The following is a 19520-nucleotide window of genomic DNA, read 5'->3' on the forward strand; positions in this document are numbered from 1 at the left end:
TTCAGCCCCTCTGTTTCTCGCCCTCTATTTCTGCCACTCTGTTTCAGCCCCTCTGTTTCTCGCCCTCTGTTTCAGCCCCTCTGTTTCAGCCCCTCTGTTTCTCGCCCTCTGTTTCAGCCCCTCTGTTTCAGCCCCGCTGTTTCAGCCCCTCTGTTTCTCGCCCTCTGTTTAGCCCCTCTGTTTCTCGCCCTCTGTTTCAGCCCCTCTTTTTCTGCCATCTGTTTCAGCACCTCTGTTTCAGCCCCTTTGTTTCAGCCCCTCTGTTTCATCCCCTCTGTTTCTCGCCCTCTGTTTCAGCCCCACTGTTTCTCGCCCTCTGTTTCAGCCCCTCTGTTTCTCGCCCTCTGTTTCATCCCCTCTGTTTCAGCCACTCTGTTTGAGCCCCACTGTTTCTCGCCCTCTGTTTCAGCCCCTCTGTTTCTCGCCCTCTGTTTCAGCCCCTCTGTTTCTGGCCCTCTATTTCAGCCCCTCTGTTTCTCGCCCTCTGTTTCAGCCCCTATGTTTGTCGCCCTCTGTTTCAGCCACTCTGTTTCAGCACCTCTGATTCAGACCATCTGATTCAGCCCCTCTGTTTCAGCCCCACTGTTTCAGCCCCTCTGTTTCTCGCCCTCTGTTTCAGCCCCTCTGTTTCTCGCCCTCTGTGTCAGCCCCTCTGTTTCTCACCCACTGTTTCAGCCCCTCTGATTCAGCCCCTCTGTTTGAGCCCCTCTAATTCAGCCCCTCTGATTCAGCCCCTCTGTTTCAGCCTCTCTGTTTTTCGCCCACTGTTTCAGCCCCTCTGTTTCTCACCCTCTGTTTCAGCCCCTCTGATTCAGCCCCTCTGTTTCAGCCCCTCTGATTCAGCCCCTCTGATTCAGCCCCTGTTTCTCGCCCTCTGTTTCAGCCCCTCTGTTTTTCGCCCACTGTTTCAGCCCCTATGTTTCTCGCCCTCTGTTTCAGCCCCTCTGATTCAGCCCCTCTGTTTCAGCCCCTCTATTTCTCGCCCTCTGTTTCAGCACCTCTGTTTCAGCCCCTCTGTTTCAGCCCCTCTGTTTCAGTCCCTCTGTTTCTCAATCTCTGTTTCTCGCCCTCTGTTTCAGCCCCTCTGTTTCTCGCCCTCTGTTTCAGCCCCACTATTTCTCGCCCTCTGTGTCAACCCCTCTGTTTCTTGCCCTCTGTTTCTCGCTCTCTGTTTTAGCCCCTGTATTTCACGCCCTCTGTTTCAGCCCCTCTGTTTCAGCCCCTCTGTTTCAGCCCCTCTGTTTTTCGCCCTCTGTTTCAGCCCCTCTGTTTCTCGCCCTCTGTTTCAGCCCCTCTGATTCAGTCCCTCTGATTCAGCCCCACTGTTTCAGCCCCTCTGTTTCTCGCCCTCTGTTTCTCGCCCTCTGTTTCTTGCCCTCTGTTTCTCGCCCTCTGTTTCAGCCCCTCTGTTTCAGCCCCTATGTTTCAGCCCCTCTGTTTCAGCCCCACTGTTTCTCGCCCTCTGTTTCAGCCCCTGTATTTCACGCCCTCTGTTTCTGCCCCTCTGTTTCAGCCCCTCTGTTTCAGCCCCTCTGTTTCGCGCCCTCTGTTTCAGCCCCTCTGTTTCTTGCCCTCTGTTTCTCGCCCTCTGTTTCAGCCCCTCTGTTTCAGCCCCTCTGTTTCAGCCCCTCTGTTTCTCGCCCTCTGTTTCAGCCCCTCTGTTTCTCGCCCTCTGTTTCAGCCCCTCTGATTCAGTCCCTCTGATTCAGCCCCTCTGTGTCAGCCAATCTGTTTCAGTCCCTCTGTTTCTCGCCCTAATTTTCTCGCCCTCTGTTTTTCGCCCTCTGTTTCAGCCCCTCTGTTTCTCGCCCTCTGTTTCAGCCCCTCTGTTTCTCGCCCTCTGTTTCAGCCCCTCTGTTTCAGCCCCTCTGTTTCTCGCCCTCTCTTTCAGCCCCTCTGTTTCAGCCCCGCTGTTTCAGCCCCTCTGTTTCTCGCCCTCCGTTTAGCCCCTCTGTTTCTCGCCCTCTGTTTCAGCCCCTCTTTTTCTCGCCATCTGTTTCAGCACCTCTGTTTCAGCCCCTTTGTTTCAGCCCCTCTGTTTCAGCCCCTCTGTTTCTCGCCCTCTGTTTCAGCCCCACTGTTTCTCGCCCTCTGTTTCAGCCCCTCTGTTTCTCGCCCTCTGTTTCATCCCCTCTGTTTCAGCCACTCTGTTTGAGCCCCACTGTTTCTCGCCCTCTGTTTCAGCCCCTCTGTTTCTCGCCCTCTGTTTCAGCCCCTCTGTTTCTGGCCCTCTATTTCAGCCCCTCTGTTTCTCGCCCTCTGTTTCAGCCCCTATGTTTCTCGCCCTCTGTTTCAGCCCCTCTGTTTCAGCACCTCTGATTCAGACACTCTGATTCAGCCCCTCTGTTTCAGCCCCACTGTTTCAGCCCCTCTGTTTCTCGCCCTGTTTCAGCCCTTCAGTTTCTCGCCCTCTGTTTCAGCCCCTCTGTTTCTCGCCCTCTGTGTCAGCCCCTCTGTTTCTCACCCACTGTTTCAGCCCTTCTGATTCAGCACCTCTGTTTGAGCCCCTCTAATTCAGCACCTCTGATTCAGCCCCTCTGTTTCAGCCTCTCTGTTTTTCGCCCACTGTTTCAGCCCCTCTGTTTCTCAGCCTCTGTTTCAGCCCCTCTGATTCAGCCCCTCTGTTTCAGCCCCTCTGATTCAGCCCCTCTGATTCAGCCCCTGTTTCTCGCACTCTGTTTCAGCCCCTCTGTTTTTCGCCCACTGTTTCAGCCCCTCTGTTTCTCGCCCTCTGTTTCAGCCCCTCTGATTCAGCCCCTCTGATTCAGCCCCTCTGTTTCCCGCCCCTCTGTTTCCCGCCCCTCTGTTTCAGCCCCTCTGTTTCTAGCCCCCAGTTTCAGCCCCTCTGTTTCTCGCCCCCTGTTTCAGACCCTCTGTTTCTCGCCCTCTGTTTCAGCCCCTCTGTTTCACCCCCTCTGTTTCACCCCCTCTGTTTCTCGCCCTCTGTTTCAGCCCCTCTGTTTCTCGCCCTCTGTTTCAGCCCCTCTGTTTCAGCCCCGCAGTTTCAGCCCCTCTGTTTCTGGCCCTCTGTTTCAGCCCCTGTGTTTCTCGCCCTCTGTTTCAGCGCCTCTGTTTCAGCCAATCTTTTTCAGCCCCTCTGTTTCTCGCCCTCTGTTTCTGCCCCTCTGTTTCTCGCCCGCTGTTTCAGCCCCTCTGATTCAGCCCCTCTGATTCTCGCCCTCTGTTTCAGCCCCTCTGTTTCTCGCCCTCTGTTTCTGCCCCTCTGTTTCTCGCCCTCTGTTTCAGCCCCTCTGTTTCAGCCCCTCTGTTTCTCGCCCTCTGTTTCAGCCCCTCTGTTTCTGGCCCTCTGTTTCAGCCCCTCTATTTCTCGCCCTCTCTTTCAGCCCCTCTCTTTCAGCCCCTCTCTTTCAGCCCCTCTGTTTCAGTCCCTCTGTTTCTCGCCCTCTGTTTCTCGCCCTCTGTTTCAGCCCCTCTGTTTCTCGCCCTCTGTTTCAGCCCCTCTGTTTCAGCCCCTCTGTTTCAGCCCCACTATTTCTCGCCCTCTCTTTCAGCCCCTCTGTTTCAGTCCCTCTGTTTCTCAATCTCTGTTTCTCGCCCTCTGTTTCAGCCCCTCTGTTTCAGCCCCACTATTTCTCGCCCTCTGTGTCAGCCCCTCTGTTTCTTGCCCTCTGTTTCTCGCTCTCTGTTTCAGCCCCTGTATTTCACGCCCTCTGTTTCAGCCCCTCTGTTTCAGCCCCTCTGTTTTTCGCCCTCTGTTTCAGCCCCTCTGTTTCTCGCCCTCTGTTTCAGCCCCTCTGATTCAGTTCCTCTGATTCAGCCCCTCTGATTTAGCCCCTCTGATTCAGCCCCTCTGTTTCAGCCCCACTGTTTCAGCCCCTCTGTTTCTCGCCCTCTGTTTCAGCCCTTCAGTTTCTCGCCCTCTGTTTCAGCCCCTCTGTTTCTCGCCCTCTGTGTCCGCCCCTCTGTTTCTCACCCACTGTTTCAGCCCCTCTGATTCAGCCCCTCTGTTTGAGCCCCTCTAATTCAGCCCCTCTGATTCAGCCCCTCTGTTTCAGCCTCTCTGTTTTTCGCCCACTGTTTCAGCCCCTCTGTTTCTCGCCCTCTGTTTCAGCCCCTATGTTTCTCGCCCTCTGTTTCAGCCCCTCTGTTTTAGCACCTCTGATTCAGCCCCTCTGATTCATCCCCTCTGTTTCAGCCCCACTGTTTCAGCCCCTCTGTTTCTCGCCCTCTGTTTCTCATCCTCTGTTTCTCGCCCTCTGTTTCAGCCCCTCTGTTTATCGCCCTCTGTTTCAGCCCCTGTGTTTTTCGCCCTCTGTTTCAGCCCCACTGTTTCAGCCCCTCTGTTTCAGCCCCTCTGTTTCAGTCCCTCTGTTTCTCGCCATCTGTTTCTCGACCTCTGTTTCAGCCCCTCTGTTTCTCGCCCTCTGTTTCAGCCCCTCTGTTTCAGCCCCTCTGTTTCTCGCCCTCTGTTTCAGCCCTTCTGGTTCTCGCCCTCTGTTTCAGCCCCTCTGTTTCTGGACCTCTGTTTCAGCCCCTCTGTTTCTCGCCCTCTGTTTCAGCCCCTCTGTTTTTCGCCCTCTGTTTCAGCCCCTCTGTTTCAGCACCTCTGATTCAGCCCCTCTGATTCATCCCCTCTGTTTCAGCCCAACTGTTTCAGCCCCTCTGTTTCTCGCCCTCTGTTTCTCACGCTCTGTTTCTCGCCCTCTGTTTCAGCCCCTCTGTTTTTCGCCCTCTGTTTAAGCCCCTCTGTTTCAGCCCCTCTGTTTCAGCCCCTCTGTTTCAGTCCCTCTGTTTCTCGCCATCTGTTTCTCGACCTCTGTTTCAGCCCCTCTGTTTCTCGCCCTCAGTTTCAGCCCCTCTGTTTCAGCCCCTCTGTTTCTCGCCCTCTGTTTCAGCCCCTCTGTTTCAGCCCTTCTGTCTCTCGCCCTCTGTTTCAGCCCCTCTGTTTCTGGCCCTCTGTTTCAGCCCCTCTGTTTCTCGCCCTCTGTTTCAGCCCCTATGTTTCTCGCCCTCTGTTTCAGCCCCTCTGTTTCAGCACCTCTGATTCAGACCCTCTGATTCAGCCCCTCTGTTTCAGCCCCACTGTTTCAGCCCCTCTGTTTCTCGCCGTCTGTTTCAGCCCTTCAGTTTCTCGCCCTCTGTTTCAGCCACTCTGTTTCTCGCCCTCTGTGTCAGCCCCTCTGTTTCTCACCCACTGTTTCAGCCGCTCTGATTCAGCCCCTCTGTTTGAGCCCCTCTAATTCAGCCCCTCTGATTCAGCCCCTCTGTTTCAGCCTCTCTGTTTTTTGCCCACTGTTTCAGCCCCTCTGTTTCTCACCCTCTGTTTCAGCCCCTCTGATTCAGCCCCTCTGTTTCAGCCCCTCTGATTCAGCCCCTCTGTTTCAGCCCCTCTGTTTCAGTCCCTCTGTTTCTCACCCTCTGTTTCTCGCCCTCTGTTTCAGCCCCTCTGTTTCTCGCCCTCTGTTTCAGCCCCTCTGTTTCAGCCCCTCTGTTTCAGCCCCACTATTTCTCACCCTCTGTGTCATCCCCTCTGTTTCTTGCCCCCTGTTTCTCGCTCTCTGTTTCAGCCCCTGTATTTCACGCCCTCTGTTTCAGCCTCTCTGTTTTTCGCCCTCTGTTTCAGCCCCTCTGTTTCTCGCCCTCTGTTTCAGCCACTCTGTTTCAGCCCCTCTGTTTCAGCCCCTCTATTTCTCGCCCTCTCTTTCAGCCCCTCTGTTTCAGCCCCTCTGTTTCAGCCCCTCTGTTTCAGTCCCTCTGTTTCTCACCCTCTGTTTCTCGCCCTCTGTTTCAGCCCCTGTATTTCACGCCCTCTGTTTCAGCCCCTCTGTTTCAGCCCCTCTGTTTCAGCCCCTCTGTTTTTCGCCCTCTGTTTCAGCCCCTCTGTTTCTCGCCCTCTGTTTCAGCCCCTCTGATTCAGTCCCTCTGATTCAGCCCCTCTGTTTCAGCCCCTCTGTTTCTCGCCCTCTGTTTCTCGCACTCTGTTTCTTGCCCTCTGTTTCTCGCCCTCTGTTTCAGCCCCTCTGTTTCAGCCCCTATGTTTCAGCCCCTCTGTTTCAGCCCCACTGTTTCTCGCCCTCTGTTTCAGCCCCTCTGTTTCTCGCCCTCTGTTTCAGCCCCTCTGTTTCAGCCCCTCTGTTTCAGCCCCTCTGTTTCTCGCCCTCTGTTTCAGCCCCTCTGTTTCTTGCCCTCTGTTTCTCGCCCTCTGTTTCAGCCCCTCTGTTTCAGCCCCTCTGTTTCAGCCCCTCTGTTTCTCGCCCTCTGTTTCAGCCCCTCTGTTTCTCACCCTCTGTTTCAGCCCCTCTGATTCAGTCCCTCTGATTCAGCCCCTCTGTGTCAGCCAATCTGTTTCAGTCCCTCTGTTTCTCGCCCTAATTTTCTCGCCCTCTGTTTTTCACCCTCTGTTTCAGCCCCTCTGTTTCTCGCCCTCTATTTCTGCCACTCTGTTTCAGCCCCTCTGTTTCTCGCCCTCTGTTTCAGCCCCTCTGTTTCTCGCCCTCTGTTTCAGCCCCTCCGTTTCAGCTCCTCTGTTTCTCGCCCTCTGTTTCAGCCCCTCTGTTTCAGCCCCGCTGTTTCAGCCCCTCTGTTTCTCGCCCTCTGTTTAGCCCCTCTGTTTCTCGCCCTCTGTTTCAGCCCCTCTGTTTCAGCCCCGCTGTTTCAGCCCCTCTGTTTCTCGCCCTCTGTTTAGCCCCTCTGTTTCTCGCCATCTGTTTCAGCACCTCTGTTTCAGCCCCTTTGTTTCAGCCCCTCTTTTTCAGACCCTCTGTTTCTCGCCCTCTGTTTCAGCCCCACTGTTTCTCGCCCTCTGTTTCAGCCCCTCTGTTTCAGCCCCACTGTTTCTCGCCCTCTGTTTCAGCCCCTGTATTTCACGCCCTCATTTTCAGCCCCTCTGTTTCAGCCCCTCTGTTTCAGCCCCTCTGTTTCTCGCCCTCTGTTTCAGCCCCTCTGTTTCTTGCCCTCTGTTTCTCGCCCTCTGTTTTTCGCCCTCTGTTTCAGGCCCTCCGTTTCCCGCCCTGTATTTCTGCCACTCTGTTTCAGCCCCTCTGTTTCTCGCCCTCTGTTTCAGCCCCTCTGTTTCTCGCCCTCTGTATCAGCCCCTCTGTTTCAGCCCCTCTGTTTCTCGCCCTCTGTTTCAGCCCCTCTGTTTCAGCCCCTCTGTTTCAGCCCCTCTGTTTCTCGCCCTCTGTTTCAGCCCCTCTGTTTCTCGCCCTCTGTTTCAGCCCCTCTTTCTCTCGCCCTCTGTTTCAGCACCTCTGTTTCAGCCCCTTTGTTTCAGCCCCTCTGTTTCAGCCCCTCTGTTTCTCGCACTCTGTTTCAGCCCCACTGTTTCTCGCCCTCTGTATCAGCCCCTCTGTTTCTCGCCCTCTGTTTCATCCCCTCTGTTTAAGCCACTCTGTTTCAGCCCCACTGTTTCTCGCCCTCTGTTTCAGCCCCTCTGTTTCTCGCCCTCTGTTTCAGCCCCTCTGTTTCTCGCCCTCTGTTTCAGCCACTCTTTTCAGCCCCTCTGTTTCAGCCCCTCTGTTTCAGCCCCTATGTTTCAGCCCCTCTGTTTCAGCCCCACTGTTTCTCGCCCTCTGTTTCAGCCCCTGGATTTCACGCCCTCTGTTTCAGCCCCTCTGTTTCAGCCCCTCTGTTTCAGCCCCTCTGTTTCTCGCCCTCTGTTTCAGCCCCTCTGTTTCTTGCCCTCTGTTTCTCGCCCTCTGTTTCAGCCCCTCTGTTTCAGCCCCTCTGTTTCAGCCCCTCTGTTTCTCGCCCTCTGTTTCAGCCCCTCTGTTTCTCGCCCTCTGTTTCAGCCCCTCTGATTCAGTCCCTCTGATTCAGCCCCTCTGTGTCAGCCAATCTGTTTCAGTCCCTCTGTTTCTCGCCCTAATTTTCTCGCCCTCTGTTTTTCGCCCTCTGTTTCAGCCCCTCTGTTTCTCGCCCTCTATTTCTGCCACTCTGTTTCAGCCCCTCTGTTTCTCCCCCTCTGTTTCAGCCCCTCTGTTTCTCGCCCGCTGTTTCAGCCCCTCCGTTTCAGCCCCTCTGTTTCTCGCCCTCTGTTTCAGCCCCTCTGTTTCAGCCCCGCTGTTTCAGCCCCTCTGTTTCAGCCCCTCTTTTTAGCCCCTCTGTTTCTCGCCCTCTGTTTCAGCCCCTCTTTTTCTCGCCATCTGTTTCAGCACCTCTGTTTCAGCCCCTTTGTTTCAGCCCCTCTGTTTCAGACCCTCTGTTTCTCGCCCTCTGTTTCAGCCCCACTGTTTCTCGCCCTCTGTTTCAGCCCCTCTGTTTCTCGCCCTCTGTTTCATCCCCTCTGTTTCAGCCCCTCTGTTTCTCGCCCTCTGTTTCAGCCCCTCTGTTTCAGCCCCTCTGTTTCAGCCCCTCTGTTTCAGCCCCTCTGTTTCTCGCCCTCTGTTTCAGCCCCTCAGTTTCTCGCCCCCTGTTTCAGCCCCTCTGTTTCAGCCCCTCTGATTCTCGCACTCTGTTTCAGCCACTCTGTTTCTCGCCCTCTGTTTCAGCCCCTCTGTTTCTCGCCCTCTGTTTCAGCCCCTCTGTTACAACCCTCTGTTTCAGCCCCTCTGTTTCTCGCCCTCTGTTTCAGCCCCTCTGTTTCAGCCCGTCTGTTTCAGCCCCTCTGTTTCACGCCCTCTGTTTCAGGCCCTCTGTTTCTGGGCCTCGGTTTCAGCCCCTCTGTTTCTCGCCCTCTGTTTCAGCCCCTCTGTTTCAGCCCCTCTGTTTCAGCCCCTCTGTTTCAGTCCCTCTGTTTCTCGCCCTCTGTTTCTCGCCCTCTGTTTCAGCCCCTCTGTTTCTCGCCCTCTGTTTCAGCCCCTCTGTTTCAGCCCCTCTGTTTCTCGCCCTCTGTTTCTGCCCCTCTGTTTCAGCCCCTCTGTTTCTCGCCCTCTGTTTTAGCCCCTCTGTTTCTGGCCCTCTGTTTCAGCCCCTCTGTTTCTCGCCCTCTGTTTCAGCCCCTATGTTTCTCGCCCTCTGTTTCTGCCCCTCTGTTTCTCGCCCTCTGTTTCAGCCGCTCTGTTTCAGCCCCTCTGTTTCAGCCCCTCTGTTTCTCGCCCTCTGTTTCAGCCCCTCTGTTTCTGGCCCTCTGTTTCAGCACCTCTATTTCTCGCCCTCTGTTTCAGCCCCTCTGTTTCAGCCCCTCTGTTTCAGCCCCTCTGTTTCAGTCCCTCGGTTTCTCACCCTCTGTTTCTCGCCCTCTGTTTCAGCCCTTCTGTTTCTCGCCCTCTGTTTCAGCCCCTCTGTTTCAGCCCCTCTGTTTCAGCCCCACTATTTCTCGCCCTCTGTTTCAGCCCCTCTGTTTCTTGCCCTCTGTTTCTTGCTCTCTGTTTCAGCCCCTCTGTTTCAGCCCCTCTGTTTCAGCCCCTCTGTTTTTCGCCCTCTTTTTCAGCCCCTCTGTTTCTCGCCCTCTGTTTCAGCCCCTCTGATTCAGTCCCTCTGATTCAGCCCCTCTGTTTCAGCCCCTCTGTTTCAGCCCCTCTGTTTCTCGCCCTCTGTTTCTCGCCCTCTGTTTCTTGCCCTCTGTTTCTCGCCCTCTGTTTCAGCCCCTCTGTTTCAGCCCCTCTGTTTCTCGCCCTCTGTTTCAGCCCCTCTGTTTCTTGCCCTCTGTTTCTCGCCCTCTGTTTCAGCCCCTCTGTTTCAGCCCCTCTGTTTCAGCCCCTCTGTTTCAGCCCCTCTGTTTCTCGCCCTCTGTTTCAGCCCCTCTGTTTCTCGCCCGCTGTTTTAGCCCCTCTGATTCAGTCCCTCTGATTTAGCCCCTCTGTTTCAGCCAATCTGTTTCAGTCCCTCTGTTTCTCGCCCTATGTTTCTCGCCCTCTGTTTTTCGCCCTCTGTTTCAGGCCCTCCGTTTCTCGCCCTCTATTTCTGCCACTCTGTTTCAGCCCCTCTGTTTCTCGCCCTCTGTTTCAGCCCCTCTGTTTCTCGCCCTCTGTTTCAGCCCCTCTGTTTCAGCCCCTCTGTTTCTCGCACTCTGTTTCAGCCCCTCTGTTTCAGCCCCTCTGTTTCAGCCCCTCTGTTTCTCGCCATCTGTTTCAGCCCCTCTGTTTCTCGCCCTCTGTTTCAGCCCCTCTTTTTCTCGCCCTCTGTTTCAGCACCTCTGTTTCAGCCCCTTTGTTTCAGCCCCTCTGTTTCAGCCCCTCTGTTTCTCGCCCTCTGTTTCAGCCCCACTGTTTCTCGCCCTCTGTATCAGCCCCTCTGTTTCTCGCCCTCTGTTTCATCCCCTCTGTTTAAGCCACTCTGTTTCAGCCCCACTGTTTCTCGCCCTCTGTTTCAGCCCCTCTGTTTCTCGCCATCTGTTTCAGCCCCTCTGTTTCTCGCCCTCTGTTTCAGCCCCTCTTTTTCTCGCCCTCTGTTTCAGCACCTCTGTTTCAGCCCCTTTGTTTCAGCCCCTCTGTTTCAGCCCCTCTGTTTCTCGCCCTCTGTTTCAGCCCCACTGTTTCTCGCCCTCTGTATCAGCCCCTCTGTTTCTCGCCCTCTGTTTCATCCCCTCTGTTTAAGCCACTCTGTTTCAGCCCCACTGTTTCTCGCCCTCTGTTTCAGCCCCTCTGTTTCTCGCCCTCTGTTTCAGCCCCTCTGTTTCTCGCCCTCTGTTTCAGCCACTCTTTTCAGCCCCTCTGTTTCAGCCCCTCTGTTTCAGCCCCTATGTTTCAGCCCCTCTGTTTCAGCCCCACTGTTTCTCGCCCTCTGTTTCAGCCCCTGTATTTCACGCCCTCTGTTTCAGCCCCTCTGTTTCAGCCCCTCTGTTTCAGCCCCTCTGTTTCTCGCCCTCTGTTTCAGCCCCTCTGTTTCTTGCCCTCTGTTTCTCGCCCTCTGTTTCAGCCCCTCTGTTTCAGCCCCTCTGTTTCAGCCCCTCTGTTTCTCGCCCTCTGTTTCAGCCCCTCTGTTTCTCCCCGGTGTTTTAGCCCCTCTGATTCAGTCCCTCTGATTCAGCCCCTCTGTTTCAGCCAATCTGTTTCAGTCCCTCTGTTTCTCGCCCTATGTTTCTCGCCCTCTGTTTTTCGCCCTCTGTTTCAGGCCCTCTGTTTCTCGCCCTCTATTTCTGCCCCTCTGTTTCTCGCCCTCTGTTTCAGCCCCTCTGTTTCAGCCCCTCTGTTTCTCGCCCTCTGTTTCAGCCCCTCTGTTTCAGCCCCTCTGTTTCAGCCCCTCTGTTTCTCGCCCTCTGTTTCAGCCCCTCTGTTTCTCGCCCTCTGTTTCAGCCCCTCTTTTTCTCGCCCTCTGTTTCAGAACCTCTGTTTCAGCCCCTTTGTTTCAGCCCCTCTGTTTCAGCCCCTCTGTTTCTCGCCCTCTGTTTCAGCCCCACTGTTTCTCGCCCTCTGTATCAGCCACTCTGTTTCTCGCCCTCTGTTTCATCCCCTCTGTTTCAGCCACTCTGTTTCAGCCCCACTGTTTCTCGCCCTCTGTTTCAGCCCCTCTGTTTCTCGCCCTCTGTTTCAGCCCCTCTGTTTCTCGCCCTCTGTTTCAGCCCCTCTTTTCAGCCCCTCTGTTTCAGCCCCTCTGTTTCAGCCCCTCTGTTTGAGTCCCTATGTTTCTCGCCCTAATGTTTCTCGCCCTCTGTTTCTCGCCCCGTATTTCAGCCCCTCTGTTTCTCGCCCTCTGTTTCAGCCCCTCTATTTCTCGCTCTCTGTTTCAGCCCCTCTGTTTCAGCCCCTCTGTTTCAGCCCCTCTGTTTTTCGCCCTCTGTTTCAGCCCCTCTGTTTCTCGCCCTCTGTTTCAGCCCCTCTGATTCAGTCCCTCTGATTCAGCCCCTCTGTTTCAGCCCCTCTGTTTCAGCCCCTCTGTTTCTCGCCCTCTGTTTCTCGCCCTCTGTTTCTTGCCCTCTGTTTCTCGCCCTCTGTTTCAGCCCCTCTGTTTCAGCCCCTTTGTTTCAGCCCCTCTGTTTCAGCCCCACTGTTTCTCGCCCTCTGTTTCAGCCCCTGTATTTCACGCCCTCATTTTCAGCCCCTCTGTTTCAGCCCCTCTGTTTCTCGCCCTCTGTTTCAGCCCCTCTGTTTCTTGCCCTCTGTTTCTCGCCCTCTGTTTCAGCCCCTCTGTTTCAGCCCCTCTGTTTCAGCCCCTCTGTTTCAGCCCCTCTGTTTCTCGCCCTCTGTTTCAGCCCCTCTGTTTCTCGCACGCTGTTTTAGCCCCTCTGATTCAGTCCCTCTGATTCAGCCCCTCTGTTTCAGCCAATCTGTTTTAGTCCCTCTGTTTCTCGCCCTATGTTTCTCGCCCTCTGTTTTTCGCCCTCTGTTTCAGGCCCTCCGTTTCTCGCCCTGTATTTCTGCCACTCTGTTTCAGCCCCTCTGTTTCTCGCCCTCTGTTTCAGCCCCTCTGTTTCTCGCCCTCTGTTTCAGCCCCTCTGTTTCTCGCCCTCTGTTTCAGCCCCTCTGTTTCTCGCCCTCTGTTTCAGCCACTCTTTTCAGCCCCTCTGTTTCAGCCCCTCTGTTTCAGCCCCTATGTTTCAGCCCCTCTGTTTCAGCCCCACTGTTTCTCGCCCTCTGTTTCAGCCCCTGTATTTCACGCCCTCTGTTTCAGCCCCTCTGTTTCAGCCCCTCTGTTTCAGCCCCTCTGTTTCTCGCCCTCTGTTTCAGCCCCTCTGTTTCTTGCCCTCTGTTTCTCGCCCTCTGTTTCAGCCCCTCTGTTTCAGCCCCTCTGTTTCAGCCCCTCTGTTTCTCGCCCTCTGATTCAGCCCCTCTGTTTCAGCCCCTCTGTTTCAGCCCCTCTGTTTCTCGCCCTCTGTTTCTCGCCCTCTGTTTCTTGCCCTCTGTTTCTCGCCCTCTGTTTCAGCCCCTCTGTTTCAGCCCCTATGTTTCAGCCCCTCTGTTTCAGCCCCACTGTTTCTCGCCCTCTGTTTCAGCACCTGTATTTCACGCCCTCTGTTTCAGCCCCTCTGTTTCAGCCCCTCTGTTTCTCGCCCTCTGTTTCAGCCCCTCTGTTTCTTGCCCTCTGTTTCTCGCCCTCTGTTTCAGCCCCTCTGTTTCAGCCCCTCTGTTTCAGCCCCTCTGTTTCAGCCCCTCTGTTTCTCGCCCTCTGTTTCAGCCCCTCTGTTTCTCGCCCGCTGTTTTAGCCCCTCTGATTCAGTCCCTCTGATTCAGCCCCTCTGTTTCAGCCAATCTGTTTCAGTCCCTCTGTTTCTCGCCCTATGTTTCTCGCCCTCTGTTTTTCGCCCTCTGTTTCAGGCCCTCCGTTTCTCGCCCTCTATTTCTGCCACTCTGTTTCAGCCCCTCTGTTTCTCGCCCTCTGTTTCAGACCCTCTGTTTCTCGCCCTCTGTTTCAGCCCCTCTGTTTCAGCCCCTCTGTTTCTCGCCCTCTGTTTCAGCCCCTCTGTTTCAGCCCCCCTGTTTCAGCCCCTCTGTTTCTCGCCCTCTGTTTCAGCCCCTCTGTTTCTCGCCCTCTGTTTCAGCCCCTCTTTTTCTCGCCCTCTGTTTCAGCACCTCTGTTTCAGCCCCTTTGTTTCAGCCCCTCTGTTTCAGCCCCTCTGTTTCTCGCCCTCTGTTTCAGCCCCACTGTTTCTCGCCCTCTGTATCAGCCCCTCTGTTTCTCGCCCTCTGTTTCATCCCCTCTGTTTCAGCCACTCTGTGTCAGCCCCACTGTTTCTCGCCCTCTGTTTCAGCCCCTCTGTTTCTCGCCCTCTGTTTCAGCCCCTCTGTTTCTCGCCCTCTGTTTCAGCAACCTCTTTTTCTCGCCCTCTGTTTCAGCACCTCTGTTTCAGCCCCTCTGTTTCAGCCCCTCTGTTTCAGCCCCTCTGTTTCTCGCCCTCTGTTTCAGCCCCACTGTTTCTCGCCCTCTGTATCAGCCCCTCTGTTTCTCGCCCTCTGTTTCATCCCCTCTGTTTAAGCCACTCTGTTTCAGCCCCACTGTTTCTCGCCCTCTGTTTCAGCCCCTCTGTTTCTCGCCCTCTGTTTCAGCCCCTCTGTTTCTCGCCCTCTGTTTCAGCCACTCTTTTCAGCCCCTCTGTTTCAGCCCCTCTGTTTCAGCCCCTATGATTCAGCCCCTCTGTTTCAGCCCCACTGTTTCTCGCCCTCTGTTTCAGCCCCTGTATTTCACGCCCTCTGTTTCAGCCCCTCTGTTTCAGCCCCTCTGTTTCAGCCCCTCTGTTTCTCGCCCTCTGTTTCAGCCCCTCTGTTTCTTGCCCTCTGTTTCTCGCCCTCTGTTTTTCGCCCTCTGTTTCAGGCCCTCCGTTTCTCGCCCTCTATTTCTGCCACTCTGTTTCAGCCCCTCTGTTTCTCGCCCTCTGTTTCAGACCCTCTGTTTCTCGCCCTCTGTTTCAGCCCCTCTGTTTCAGCCCCTCTGTTTCTCGCCCTCTGTTTCAGCCCCTCTGTTTCAGCCCCCCTGTTTCAGCCCCTCTGTTTCTCGCCCTCTGTTTCAGCCCCTCTGTTTCTCGCCCTCTGTTTCAGCCCCTCTTTTTCTCGCCCTCTGTTTCAGCACCTCTGTTTCAGCCCCTTTGTTTCAGCCCCTCTGTTTCAGCCCCTCTGTTTCTCGCCCTCTGTTTCAGCCCCACTGTTTCTCGCCCTCTGTATCAGCCCCTCTGTTTCTCGCCCTCTGTTTCATCCCCTCTGTTTCAGCCACTCTGTGTCAGCCCCACTGTTTCTCGCCCTCTGTTTCAGCCCCTCTGTTTCTCGCCCTCTGTTTCAGCCCCTCTGTTTCTCGCCCTCTGTTTCAGCAACCTCTTTTTCTCGCCCTCTGTTTCAGCACCTCTGTTTCAGCCCCTCTGTTTCAGCCCCTCTGTTTCAGCCCCTCTGTTTCTCGCCCTCTGTTTCAGCCCCACTGTTTCTCGCCCTCTGTATCAGCCCCTCTGTTTCTCGCCCTCTGTTTCATCCCCTCTGTTTAAGCCACTCTGTTTCAGCCCCACTGTTTCTCGCCCTCTGTTTCAGCCCCTCTGTTTCTCGCCCTCTGTTTCAGCCCCTCTGTTTCTCGCCCTCTGTTTCAGCCACTCTTTTCAGCCCCTCTGTTTCAGCCCCTCTGTTTCAGCCCCTATGATTCAGCCCCTCTGTTTCAGCCCCACTGTTTCTCGCCCTCTGTTTCAGCCCCTGTATTTCACGCCCTCTGTTTCAGCCCCTCTGTTTCAGCCCCTCTGTTTCAGCCCCTCTGTTTCTCGCCCTCTGTTTCAGCCCCTCTGTTTCTTGCCCTCTGTTTCTCGCCCTCTGTTTCAGCCCCTCTGTTTCAGCCCCTCTGTTTCAGCCCCTCTGTTTCTCGCCCTCTGATTCAGCCCCTCTGTTTCAGCCCCTCTGTTTCAGCCCCTCTGTTTCTCGCCCTCTGTTTCTCGCCCTCTGTTTCTTGCCCTCTGTTTCTCGCCCTCTGTTTCAGCCCCTCTGTTTCAGCCCCTATGTTTCAGCCCCTCTGTTTCAGCCCCACTGTTTCTCGCCCTCTGTTTCAGCACCTGTATTTCACGCCCTCTGTTTCAGCCCCTCTGTTTCAGCCCCTCTGTTTCAGCCCCTCTGTTTCTCGCCCTCTGTTTCAGCCCCTCTGTTTCTTGCCCTCTGTTTCTCGCCCTCTGTTTCAGCCCCTCTGTTTCAGCCCCTCTGTTTCAGCCCCTCTGTTTCAGCCCCTCTGTTTCTCGCCCTCTGTTTCAGCCCCTCTGTTTCTCGCCCGCTGTTTTAGCCCCTCTGATTCAGTCCCTCTGATTCAGCCCCTCTGTTTCAGCCAATCTGTTTCAGTCCCTCTGTTTCTCGCCCTATGTTTCTCGCCCTCTGTTTTTCGCTCTCTGTTTCAGGCCCTCCGTTTCTCGCCCTCTATTTCTGCCACTCTGTTTCAGCCCCTCTGTTTCTCGCCCTCTGTTTCAGACCCTCTGTTTCTCGCCCTCTGTTTCAGCCCCTCTGTTTCAGCCCCTCTGTTTCTCGCCCTCTGTTTCAGCCCCTCTGTTTCAGCCCCTCTGTTTCAGCCCCTTTGTTTCTCGCCCTCTGTTTCAGCCCCTCTGTTTCTCGCCCTCTGTTTCAGCCCCTCTTTTTCTCGCCCTCTGTTTCAGCACCTCTGTTTCAGCCCCTTTGTTTCAGCCCCTCTGTTTCAGCCCCTCTGTTTCTCGCCCTCTGTTTCAGCCCCACTGTTTCTCGCCCTCTGTATCAGCCCCTCTGTTTCTCGCCCTCTGTTTCATCCCCTCTGTTTCAGCCACTCTGTGTCAGCCCCTCTGTTTCTTGCCCTCTGTTTCTCGCCCTCTGTTTCAGCCCCTCTGTTTCAGCCCCTCTGTTTCAGCCCCTCTGTTTCTCGCCCTCTGATTCAGCCCCTCTGTTTCAGCCCCTCTGTTTCAGCCCCTCTGTTTCACGCCCTCTGTTTCTCGCCCTCTGTTTCTTGCCCTCTGTTTCTCGCCCTCTGTTTCAGCCCCTCTGTTTCAGCCCCTATGTTTCAGCCCCTCTGTTTCAGCCCCACTGTTTCTCGCCCTCTGTTTCAGCACCTGTATTTCACGCCCTCTGTTTCAGCCCCTCTGTTTCAGCCCCTCTGTTTCAGCCCCTCTGTTTCTCGCCCTCTGTTTCAGCCCCTCTGTTTCTTGCCCTCTGTTTCTCGCCCTCTGTTTCAGCCCCTCTGTTTCAGCCCCTCTGTTTCAGCCCCTCTGTTTCAGCCCCTCTGTTTCTCGCCCTCTGTTTCAGCCCCTCTGTTTCTCGCCCGCTGTTTTAGCCCCTCTGATTCAGTCCCTCTGATTCAGCCCCTCTGTTTCAGCCAATCTGTTTCAGTCCCTCTGTTTCTCGCCCTATGTTTCTCGCCCTCTGTTTTTCGCTCTCTGTTTCAGGCCCTCCGTTTCTCGCCCTCTATTTCTGCCACTCTGTTTCAGCCCCTCTGTTTCTCGCCCTCTGTTTCAGACCCTCTGTTTCTCGCCCTCTGTTTCAGCCCCTCTGTTTCAGCCCCTCTGTTTCTCGCCCTCTGTTTCAGCCCCTCTGATTCAGCCCCTCTGTTTCAGCCCCTCTGTTTCTCGCCCTCTGTTTCAGCCCCTCTGTTTCTCGCCCTCTGTTTCAGCCCCTCTTTTTCTCGCCCTCTGTTTCAGCACCTCTGTTTCAGCCCCTTTGTTTCAGCCCCTCTGTTTCAGCCCCTCTGTTTCTCGCCCTCTGTTTCAGCCCCACTGTTTCTCGCCCTCTGTATCAGCCCCTCTGTTTCTCGCCCTCTGTTTCATCCCCTCTGTTTCAGCCACTCTGTGTCAGCCCCACTGTTTCTCGCCCTCTGTTTCAGCCCCTCTGTTTTTCGCCCTCTGTTTCAGCCCCTCTGTTTCAGCCCCTCTGTTTCTCGCCCTCTGTTTCAGCCCCTCTGCTTCAGCCCCTCTGTTTCAGCCCCTCTGTTTCTCGCCCTCTGTTTCAGCCCCTCTGTTTCTCGCCCTCTGTTTCAGCAACCTCTTTTTCTCGCCCTCTGTTTCAGCACCTCTGTTTCAGCCCCTTTGTTTCAGCCCCTCTGTTTCAGCCCCTCTGTTTCTCGCCCTCTGTTTCAGCCCCACTGTTTCTCGCCCTCTGTATCAGCCCCTCTGTTTCTCGCCCTCTGTTTCAGCCCCTCTGTTTCTCGCCCTCTGTTTCAGCCCCTCTGTTTCTCGCCCTCTGTTTCAGCCACTCTTTTCAGCCCCTCTGTTTCAGCCCCCCTGTTTCAGCCCCTATGTTTCAGCCCCTCTTTTTCAGCCCCACTGTTTCTCGCCCGCTGTTTTAGCCCCTCTGATTAAGTCCCTCTGATTCAGCCCCTCTGTTTCAGCCAATCTGTTTCAGTCCCTCTGTTTCTCGCCCGCTGTTTTAGCCCCTCTGATTAAGTCCCTCTGATTCAGCCCCTCTGTTTCCGCCAATCTGTTTCAGTCCCTCTGTTTCTCGCCCTATGTTTCTCGCCCTCTGTTTTTCGCCCTCTGTTTCAGGCCCTCTGTTTCTCGCCATCTATTTCTGCCACTCTGTTTCAGCCCCTCTGTTTCTCGCCCCCTGTTTCTGCCCCTCTGTTTCTCGCCCTCTGTTTCAGCCCCTCTGTTTCAGCCCCTCTGTTTCTCGCCCTCTGTTTCAGCCCCTCTGTTTCAGCCCCTCTGTTTCAGCCCCTCTGTTTCTCGCCCTCTGTTTCAGCCCCTCTGTTTCTCGCCCTCTGTTTCAGCCCCTCTTTTTCTCGCCCTCTGTTTCAGAACCTCTGTTTCAGCCCCTTTGTTTCAGCCCCTCTGTTTCAGCACCTCTGTTTCTCGCCCTCTGTTTCAGCCCCACTGTTTCTCGCCCTCTGTATCAGCCCCTCTGTTTCTCGCCCTCTGTTTCATCCCCTCTGTTTCAGCCACTCTGTTTCAGCCCCACTGTTTCTCGCCCTCTGTTTCAGCCCCTCTGTTTTTCGCCCTCTGTTTCAGCCCCTCTGTTTCTCGCCCTCTGTTTCAGCCCCTCTTTTCAGCCCCTCTGTTTCAGCCCCTCTGTTTCAGCCCCTCTGTTTGAGTCCCTATGTTTCTCGCCCTAATGTTTCTCGCCCTCTGTTTCTCGCCCTGTATTTCAGCCCCTCTGTTTCTCGCCCTCTGTTTCAGCCCCTCTGTTTCTCGCTCTCTGTTTCAGCCACTCTGTTTCAGCCCCTCTGTTTCAGCCCCTCTGTTTTTCGCCCTCAGTTTCAGCCCCTCTGTTTCTCGCCCTCTGTTTCAGCCCCTCTGATTCAGTCCCTCTGATTCAGCCCCTCTGTTTCAGCCCCTCTGTTTCAGCCCCTCTGTTTCTCGCCCTCTGTTTCTCGCCCTCTGTTTCTTGCCCTCTGTTTCTCGCCCTCTGTTTCAGCCCCTCTGTTTCAGCCCCTATGTTTCAGCCCCTCTGTTTCAGCCCCACTGTTTCTCGCCCTCTGTTTCAGCCCCTGTATTTCACGCCCTCATTTTCAGCCCCTCTGTTTCAGCCCCTCTGTTTCAGCCCCTCTGTTTCTCGCCCTCTGTTTCAGCCCCTCTGTTTCTTGCCCTCTGTTTCTCGCCCTCTGTTTTTCGCCCTCTGTTTCAGGCCCTCCGTTTCTCGCCCTGTATTTCTGCCACTCTGTTTCAGCCCCTCTGTTTCTCGCCCTCTGTTTCAGCCCCTCTGTTTCTAGCCCTCTGTATCAGCCCCTCTGTTTCAGCCCCTCTGTTTCTCGCCCTCTGTTTCAGCCCCTCTGTTTCAGCCCCTCTGTTTCAGCCCCTCTGTTTCTCGCCCTCTGTTTCAGCCCCCATGTTTCTCGCCCTCTGTTTCAGCCCCTCTTTCTCTCGCCCTCTGTTTCAGCACCTCTGTTTCAGCCCCTTTGTTTCAGCCCCTCTGTTTCAGCCGCTCTGTTTCTCGCCCTCTGTTTCAGCCCCACTGTTTCTCGCCCTCTGTATCAGCCCCTCTGTTTCTCGCCCTCTGTTTCATTCCCTCTGTTTAAGCCACTCTGTTTCAGCCCCACTGTTTCTCGCCCTCTGTTTCAGCCCCTCTGTTTCTCGCCCTCTGTTTCAGCCCCTCTGTTTCTCGCCCTCTGTTTCAGCCACTCTTTTCAGCCCCTCTGTTTCAGCCCCTCTGTTTCAGCCCCTATGTTTCAGCCCCTCTGTTTCAGCCCCACTGTTTCTCGCCCTCTGTTTCAGCCCCTGGATTTCACGCCCTCTGTTTCAGCCCCTCTGTTTCAGCCCCTCTGTTTCAGCCCCTCTGTTTCTCGCCCTCTGTTTCAGCCCCTCTGTTTCTTGCCCTCTGTTTCTCGCCCTCTGTTTCAGC

Source organism: Chiloscyllium punctatum, chromosome 10 (assembly GCF_047496795.1).
Source record: "Chiloscyllium punctatum isolate Juve2018m chromosome 10, sChiPun1.3, whole genome shotgun sequence".
NCBI classification, from domain to species: domain Eukaryota; kingdom Metazoa; phylum Chordata; class Chondrichthyes; order Orectolobiformes; family Hemiscylliidae; genus Chiloscyllium; species Chiloscyllium punctatum.